Genomic DNA, 10,083 nt, shown 5'->3' on the forward strand with positions numbered 1-10,083 from the left:
TGGTAAAAAAAAAACCAATAAGCGTATATTGATTGGTTTGTGCAAAAGTTATAGCATCTACAAACTTTGAGATATACTGTATTTATGGAGTTTTTATTTATTTATTTATTTTTTTTTACTAGTAATGGCAGTGATCAGCATCTTATAGTGGGACTGCAACAAATTTTATGAACAAATCTGACACTTGACACTTTTTTGGGAACCAGTAACACCAATACAGTGATCAGTGCTAAAAATGAATGGTTGGTGCTGTAGTCAATCGCAGTACAGCTAGGGCAGCGGGGGTGATCTCTAACCCGGCGCCCGGATCATATACTAGGAACGTGATCTGGCGCAGAGTTGTCGCCATGCCGCAGTTTATATGCGGTGGGCGGTCCTAAGTGGTTAAAAAAATACCTGATATCTGAATAGAAGGGCCAGCTTGCATTGCCAACACTTGGTGTAATCTTCAGTGAGGATGAGGTATCTAAACTTGAGTAAAAGAGCTGTGAAAGCTGTGTGAGTTTTAAGTGCAAACATTAATAAAAAGACCCCTTAGATTATTTTAACAAAAATTAAACAACTGATCTGCCTTACAATGGGTTATTAAGTCCTAAACAGAGTCATATCCAAATTTCCAAATTCCCTCACTCTTTCCTGGCATGTTCATTTCTGCTTTCAATATAACATTAATAATAATAATAATTAAAGGCAAACTTTTTTTTAGTTTTGGATAGAGGGGAGAGGGACTAGAAACTTGGTTTTATTGATGTCTATGCGCCCATTATGGAGATTCACCCTCTCCATTTCTCCTGTAGGGATAGGCAAACGGTTCGGCTCGAGCATCAGTTTGGGCTGAACATTTGCCCGTTCGGCCACTCGCTGAACAGCCAAATTTGCAGGGTGTTTGCCAGGTGTTAGCCCCGACGAACTCCCTGCAATGCACTGAGAGCTGCACAGTGTATTCTGCGCCCTGATTGGGCAAAGCTTTGCCCAATCAGGGCGCAGTGTACGCTGGTTGTTAAGGAGCGGGGTCGGCTGCGGCATCCTTAACAACCGCTGAGTCATCAGCTGTCAATGGGTTCCCTGCTGACAGCTGTACAATAAAAAAAGTGCCAGTTAAAAATAAAGAAAAAAAATGGCATGGGGTCCCCCCAGTCCATACCATGCCCATCGGGTCTGGTATGGATTTGGAGGGGGTCCCCACCCCAATTTTTAAAAAAAAAACAGCGTGGGGTCCCCCACAAAATCCATACTAGACCCTTCTCCGGGCATGCAGCCTGGCAGGTCAGGAAAGGGGGATAAGTGAGTGCTCCCCTCCTGAACCATACCAGGCCACATGTTCTCAACATGAGGGGGTGGGTGCTTTGGGACAGGGGGGCACCCCAAAGCACCTTGTCCCCATGTTGATGGGGACAAGGGTCTCTTTCCCACAACCGTGGCCGGTAGTTGTTGGGGTCTCCGGGTGGGGGCTTATCGGAATCTGGAAGACCCCAGATTCCACCCCCTCCCCCTATGAGTATCGGGTACATAGTACCCCTACCCAGTCACCAAAAAAGTGTCAAAAAGTAATAAACACAAGTGACAAATCCTTTACTAAAAAATAAAAAATAATGTCCCTCGATGTAAATCCATCATCAATCATGCCGCCCCCCAACTCGAAAAAAATAAAATAAGAAACGCTCCCACCTCCTGGGAGACCTTCCACCAAATGCCTGCTCTGCGCTTCGACATTTCTTATATAGGTAAGGGACGGGGCCACCGGGCTATGTCACCCAGTGGCCCTGCCCCTGTGTGAAGTCACATGGTCGGCATGCACCAGTCCGTGATGTCAGAAGGGGCCGGTGCTGTAGCTAGGTGGCCCGGCCGCTTACCTATATAAGAAATGTCAAAGCGCAGAGCAGGCATTCGGCGGAAGGCCTCTCAGGTGGCGGGAGCGTTTTTGAATTTTTTTATTTTTCGGGTCGTCGGGAGGCGTGATTGATGATGGATTTACATCACGGGACACTATTTTTTATTTTTTTAATAAAGGATTTGTCAAAAACTTTCTCTTGTGTTTATTACTTTTTGACACTTTTTTGGTGAATGGGTAAGAGTACTATGTACCCGATACTCAATCACATGGGGGGGCGGGATCTGGGGGCCCCCTTGTAAAACTACAGCTCAAGGTAGAAGAGACCCTTGTCCCCATCAACATGGAGAGCCCCCCCGCCCTAAAGCACCCATCCCCCCATGTTGAGGGCATGTGGCCTGGTATGGTTCAGGAGGGAGGGGCGCTTGCTCCCCCCCTTTCCTGACCTGCCAGGCTGCATGCCCGGATAAGGGTCTAGTATATATTTTGGGGGGGACCTCACACCATTTTTTTTTACATTTTGGGGTGGGGTTTACCTCTAAATCCATACCATACCACACCCATGCTACAGATGTGCCACTTTACAGGCACATTAAGGAGACCCCCAGGCACTATCTTTAAAGGAATTTTTCATTTTTATTGTTGCACTTTAACCATAATTAAAATCACTGCTCCCTGCTCCTGCAAAAAAAAATTGTTTTAAAAAAATATTTATACATGTCCCCCCAGGGCAGTACCCAGACTCCCATACCCCTTTTAGGGCCAATTACTTGCATATAAGCCTTCAAAATGGGCACTTTAGATTTTTCCTGCTTGGCTTCCATAGATTTAAATTGGGTTCGCCGTTCAGGTAATAACATCTCCCTTGTTTGGGCATTCTGCTGCTAACCGAACAGGGGGGTCTTCGGCTCCTCCTTATTCTCTTGTTTACCATTATCATTAAAAGTTAAAAGAAAAACAAAATCTGAAATTTTGGGTTGTCCCCAGAAAAGTAATAGAGGGCAAGTCTTTCAATGGGGAAACTAATTTTGGTGACCTGGGGGTCCCCAAGAGATTCCCTTAATTTGCAGTGATTTCCTCTTACTTCCTGTTTTGGCTATGGGACAGGAAATTAAGGAAAATCTCCCCAATGGGACAACGAGGCCGGAAATAAACCTTACAGAGGTTATAACCCTCCATTAAAAAAAAGAAAAAGTTTTGCCTGTAGTTCTACTTTAAAGAAACCAGACAAATATTAAATATTAAACAAACTTCACTTTTATAATTAGTGATAAAAATCCATTATATTGTGTATTTTAGAAGATAGTTTGTTTTCTTTGATATGTTCATATCACTCATTGTCATTAAACATGTTGTTGTATAAGAATTTAATGTTACAGAGAATACAACTCTCTAAAGTACAAGAAATCTATTGCATGACCAGAAGATAATATTTTCTGAATGGTATCTTGGCAGGCATTGACTTGAAGGATCAGGGAAATTATACAGGAAATACTACAGAGAACTGTAAAAAGACTAATGGCATTTCCAAGCAACATATTTAAAAGCTCTTGTTTAGCATAACATTTCACATTTCCAAAAAAAAAAAAAAAAACACTTTATAAAATCAGAGCAGCTCTAAGAATTATTCTAACCCACTTTGATTTTGTTCTTTTATTTGCTACCCAACCCCAAAAGTATTGTTTACATTATAGGCAACTGCTCATACATAGAGCTGTGTTCATCATTTGTTTGGTCTTTACATACATAGAGGTCTAATTATAAAACATTTGTTGGATGAATGTCCAAAACATTTGTGCAAGCTGCATGAATTTTGCTGGTAATTTCTCTAATAGAGTAACCCCTATGATCATTAGTGCCATCTAGTGGCCAAAATGTAGTATATTTTCTTATTGAGGTATTTCAGAAAACTATACTGCATTTTAGCCACTAGATGGAGCTGACACTCAGAGGGATTCATCTGTTACAGGAATTATGGATAGGTCTATTTTATCCTCTTTTCTTCTGCCTGTTTTATTATTTATGCTTTATGTGTATATGGTTTGATGCTATGGAAAATGTTTAGACTTTTAGAAGTTTTTATATTCTGTTATATTTATACTGTATATCTAGCTAATGATTTATCATTTATGTGTGATGTGCCTATATTTTAGGGATATATGATTGGTTTAGACATTTCTTATTATCTAGAATATACATACATTGCTTTTATTATTTACTGAGGACTTAGCATTAACTTTTTACCTGTATATATATGTAGCACCTACCCTGATTTTCCGGGAGCCTGATGGTGACTACCGGGGTTAGGGTTGGCTGACATACATTCTCGGGGTACAGGTTTGTGGGCATGGTGGGTGATGAACAAGAAATAAATTGGGCGCCAGTCACTTTTATGCTTAAACAAAAGAGAAGTTTATTTCTCAAAACAGGAAAAATGTGAGAGAGGGGGGATTGGGCACAGGACACCCCTAAGAACGATCAGCAGCAGGCAGATTGGCAGACTCCTTAGACAAAAATAGGGGAGATTAGGTAGACAGCAGTACAGGAATAAGAGCCTTTAAGCTGAACCAGCACATCTGTACTTTGTAGGACAGGCTGTCTCCTCTAGTAACTGAACTTTACTCATAGCTTCATACACTGATTCTCTTTGATCAGTTCTCTCTTGAAGCTCTCTCAGCCACCTCATGAATCCCCGGTCCATGAAGAGTCACCTCTGGTGCATCTTTAGAACTCCATCCCTCTAGAATAGTGTCCAGATCTTTGGTAGGCTTTCCTCATCAGGAACTTGAACACATGGATAGGCCTCAGACAGGCCTAGCAGTCGGCAGTCATCTGGATAGGCCTCAGGTTTCAGGCCTAGCAGCCAGGAACTGTATACACATCCACCCAGGCCGAAGCCTGACCCTGATCATCTGACTTCTTTCCATTAAATAGCTTTTCCCAGCATGTATCACAGAAAATATGATTGGCTGAGAAAAGTATGTTTATCCATAACTGAAATGTACTGTAGCTCATCATACTAATGTCAAAGGCAACAGTGCCACCTACTGACAAAAGGGAGAAGCCACAATTGAATGGAATTAAACAGAATTCATGTAATCACTAAACACTACAAATTAGCCAACCTGGCTACCACCCTGTAGCCCTATTCTAGGGACAAGGGTGCTATACTCTTCCCCTGCCAAGGAGTCTACGTCCTCAGAGTTTACAAAAAAAAACATTTGCTCTCAAGCCTGAGAGTGGATGTCCTGGCAAAAAGTGGATGGGAAAGGGTAAAGGTTAAACTTTGAGTACGAATACGTGTGGCATTCCACAGGAAAATAGGTGAAGAATGCAATAAAGCAATCACATTACATAATGACATCACATCCTAACTGCCTATCTATCTATCTATCTATCTATCTATCTATCTATCTATCTATCTATCTATCTATCTATCTATCTATCTATCTATCTATCTATCTATCTATCTATCTATCTAATATACTACATGATAAGTAATAGAAATATTGGTGTTGAACCAACTTAAGGCACAGTCTCTCCTTAGCTAAGGAGGACGCAATGTATAGAAACACAAACAGTTGACTATTCAATGTTAGACAAAATAAGCATTACTGTACAAAATTGAAGGTACTGTCTCTCCATTTATGTATTCATTTGAAATGTTGTCTGTCCTCAGCCGAAGAAGACAAGTATTATGAATATATATTACACTAAAGAACACATATCTACATATATATATTTAGAACATTGTCTGCTCTGAGTTGAGGAATAGACAAGAGGGTAGAAGGTAAACTCACATATACTATATTTTTATTATACTCTACAGTTCTAGCAATTAACTGTACACTGAAATATCAACAGTATGAAGCAGGCCCTACTCCCTAGAGAGTAACATCTTCTTCCAAGAAGTATATATACATCTTATCTATATACTTGAAGCAATAAATTCCTAAACATTTTCCTATAAAGATAATGAGTTCACTGTTGACTCAGATTGGCTCTCCGCTGCCATCCAGTGACAATAAAACAAAAAGCCACTTGAATACTTTGCAGTCCATGCAGTATAGGTTTCAAATGTAAACTGGCCCCAGGCACCCTAACACAACACTGAGTAATCAGTGAATGCACAGCGTTGCGCCCGCTGTTTACCCTTTTGGAATCATATTAGAGACTATGGCTGTAATCAGGCACTTCCAAAAAACCCAGCCACTGTAATTTATATGCCCGACGCCCAAGAAGGGGTCGGGCACATGAATAGGGGGCGGCAGCGGCGACCATAGATTCATACACTGCATGAATATGTCTATGCGAGAGAGCAGGAGAGGGGGGGGTGGCGCTCCTGTGCCCTTCATGGTCTGATTGAGTTACCTTGTGAAAATGGATGAGGATGATTCTGGGTGGGGATGAGAGTTAGTGATGTAACTCTCATCTCCACCCAGAGTCATCCTCATCCATTTTCACAATGTAACTTAATCAGACCAGCTTATCAGCTTCAGGTGTCCCAACCAAGGAGAAGGAGATTAAAATAATATACAGCACATATACAGCACTTACCCTCCCACGCCACTCTCTCCTATCTGCATGCTCCTAATAGGGCTGGGCCGTTCACCGCTGACGAACTGACCATACCCCGTGCCCGAGTCCTGGCCAATCAGAACTAACTTAGCAGCAGCAGCTAGCAAGCTCTGCTAGTGAAAGGCAGTGGTGACTCAGCTCAGACTTGAATGTAAGCTCCCTCCCTGCTTCTCTATAGCGGCCGCCCGGGGGGGGGGGGGGTTGCTAGCAAAAAAAAGGCGGCAGCTCATGTATATGTGTATGCTCCCTTCTCCCTCTCTATAGCAGGTGACGGAGGGGGTAAGGGGGGGTCCGGCCAGTCAGGCCCTTTGGCATGCTTGGGCCCCTTACAGGATTACTGCCTGTACCCCCCCTGATGGCACATACGGGTACAGGTAACCATATCATAACTTTGGCAACAGTTTAGGGTCTCCACAGCCAGGTAACACTGGAGTATCAGGAGCACACTTAACAGAGTAACCTACAATGGTAACAGGCTTTTGAGAAATGCTTGTGAATGAAGAGATTATCTGCACAGCAACATTAGTGATTTTAGCATACCCAGGAAGTAATTCTTGATGCAGTAATGGCAATAATAGGATTTTTAAAACAGCTTACCTATAAAATCCTTTTCTTTGAAGTACATCACGGGACACAGAGCCACAATAGTTACTATGTGGTTTATAGGCTACCTTCAGGTGATGGACACTGGCACGCCCTAAGAAAAAAAGTGTACTCCCTATATAACCCCTCCCACTACTGGGAGTATCTCAGTTTTGTAGCAAAGAAATACGTGTATACCAAAGAAGGGAGGGACCTCTGTGTCCCGTGATGTACTTCAAAGAAAAGGATTTTACAGGTAAGCTGTTTTAAAAATCCTATTTTCTTATCGTACATCATGGGACACAGAGCCATAGTAGTTACTATGTGGGATATTCCATAGCAATGCCAACTGAGGGGAGGGAGACACAGCAAAAAGTAGGGCAATAAGAGACTAGAGGACTAATACTACAGCCTGCAGTACCCTGCGCCCAAAGGCGATATCCTCATGATCTTTTACATCTATTTGATAGAATCTGGTAAATGTATAGTCTGAAGACCAAGTTGCGGCCTTACAGATTTGAGCCATGGAGGCTTTGTGATGCACTGCCCAGGAAGCACTAACAGCCCTAGAGGAGTGCGTTTTTGATTTTTTTGAGGTGGAATCCACCTCTTTAACCATGAGCTTGAACGATTACTTGTCGAATCTATTTAGAATAGTAGATTTTGATGCTGCCTGTCCTCCTTTAGGACTTTCAGGCAACACAAATAAAAACATCCGTTTTCCGAATCTGAGCAATCGCCTTTAGGTAGACATTGACTGCTCTCACCACATCAAAAAAATGTAGTGATTTTTCTTCCAAAGAGCAGGGTTCTGGAAAAAGGACGGTAGAACAATATCCTGGTTTAGATAAAAACCTGATACTGCCTTTGGTAAAAAGTTAGGATGAGGACGCAATACTACCCCATTCTTGTGAACCAGAAAAAAATGGCTCTTTACAAGAAAGAGCAGCCAATACTCATACCCTTCTTGCAGTAGATATGGTTACCAGAAAAAATAGTTTCCTTGTCAAAAAAAGGACCAAGGGAATATGTCGTATCGCCCCAAAAAAGGCTGTTTTGTAATGCCTACAAAACTAAATTCAAGTCCCAAGGGTTCAGGGGTTACTTAACTGGAGATTAAGCTGAGTTACCCCCTGAATAAAGTTATGGACCAAAGAATGTGAAGCAAGTGGTCGTTGAAATAATACTGTTAAGGCCGAGACCTGTCCTTAGAAAGCACTCAAGGCCAGCTTTATTTCTCACCCCATCTGCAGAAAAAATCAAGGACTCTACCTAGACTTATTTCCTGGGGTGCAGCTCCTGGTTTCACACCAGGAGACATATGTTTCCCAGACTCCATAATATATAACCATGGAGGCTGGCTCTGCATAAACCAAGGTAGAAAACTCTTCAGAGTGTGGGCTTCAATAGCTAAACCATTAAATTTATCATTTGTAAAGTAGGATGGAACTTTGGACCTTGCAAGAGAAGATCTGGCCGTGAAGGTAGGGTCCATGGGTTCCCTACTGCCATCTCTACGATCTCTGTATACCAAGATTTCCTGGACCCCGCTGGGGGTCACAAAAATCAACGACTTCCCTTCCTGCTTGATTCTGTAAGAAGTTGTGGATGCAGGCAGAATAGGAGGGAATGCACAAATCAGTGAGAACTGATTCCACGGGAATAGCAAGGCATCTGTTCCGCATGCTAGCGGATCCTTTGTTCTAGACACAAAGTTGTCAATCTTTTTGTTGATCCTGGATGCAAACAGATCTATGTCTGGGATCCCCCATCCTTGACATATTGACAGGAAGATATCGGGGTGAGGGAACCATTCTCCCAGGAAAAACTGCTGGCAACTTAAGTAGTCCGCCTGCCAATTTTCTATTCCTAGAATGAAAACTACTGATAGGCAAAGTATATTGTTTTCTTCTTAGGATAGGATAAGATTCATCTTTCTCTAGGCCGCACAACTTCTTGTGCCCCCTTGGTGATTTATATAGGCCATTGCTGTGGCATAAACGGATTGACTTCTAGTAGGACAATACCTTAAACTGAAAGTTCAGGCCCTCAGAACCAAGTGTTCTGCCTGAATTTTTAAAATGTTAATGGGCAAGTCCATTTCTGATCTAGGTCACTTCTCCTGGACAGCTGCCTCTTTCAGGACTGTCCCCCAACCTAAACAAAAAAAGGTTGGGATATGTTGATACTATTTCCCAGGTATCTGAAAGAAGAATTTTCCCCTTTCCAGATTTTTGGATGTTAACCATAAACTGAGGCTCCAGCGCACTCAGCCTACAGCACCTGGTATTTCCAGGTGGTCTTTCATCCGGGTACTAACCACGCCCGACCCTGCTTAGCCTCCAAGATCGGACGAAATCGAGCGCTATCAGGGTGATGTGGCGGTAGGCTTTGAAGTCAGACACATTGGGAATATAGAGCTTGAATTCTCTGTTTCAAGCCGATAGGATACTGCTTTGCAGCAGTCTACAATGAGATTGAGCATAAAGAATGGCCTCAAATGAAGCCACCATCTTTCCCGACAACCTCATGCAAAGTTGAATAGGAGAAAAACATCTTGCTTAGACTACCTAGATCAGTCCTTTATAGCGCTGGGGTACAAATACCCTTTTCTGGGTGTACCTATGATTAGACCCAAGTATTTTCTTCATGTTTTAAAGAAGATTCCTCCTAGATTAAGAAAGCGACCTAGATATTCCAGGTAGTCGAATGTGGTGACCATACTTTTGGTCTAAGCGGGCTACCGACTGGTCTAACAAGAACAGATTGACTAGGTAAATCATAATCGTTATACCTTGGGCCCTCAATCTGGCTAGAAAAGGAGCCAGAACCTTGTACTCGAGGTGTAGCAGCTAGATCGGAAAGCAGAGCTACACACTGAAAAGAAGATTTTCCACTAGTGAGCGAGGAAATAGGCATATGGAGATATGCATCTTCATGCAAAAAGGGGGAGATTTTATTCAGCTATGGTATTTTGGAAGCAAATTCCAATCTCTGCTCTTACATGGGGCAACCATGAACACATTTTGCCAAAAGATGGTCCAATGCTAGAGAGAAAGATTTCTTTTTCTCTGGATCCTTAGGAACATTTG

General features: G+C 42.4%; 1 pseudogene; it reads right to left on the reverse strand.

Moving 5' to 3' along the window:
• Positions 1-9,262: 9,262 nt before the first annotated feature.
• LOC141135035 (5S ribosomal RNA) lies at positions 9,263-9,381 on the reverse strand (annotated as a pseudogene).
• Positions 9,382-10,083: the final 702 nt, after the last annotated feature.

The sequence above is a fragment of the Aquarana catesbeiana genome, linkage group LG03, assembly GCF_042186555.1.
Source record: "Aquarana catesbeiana isolate 2022-GZ linkage group LG03, ASM4218655v1, whole genome shotgun sequence".
Taxonomy (NCBI): Eukaryota; Metazoa; Chordata; class Amphibia; order Anura; family Ranidae; genus Aquarana; species Aquarana catesbeiana.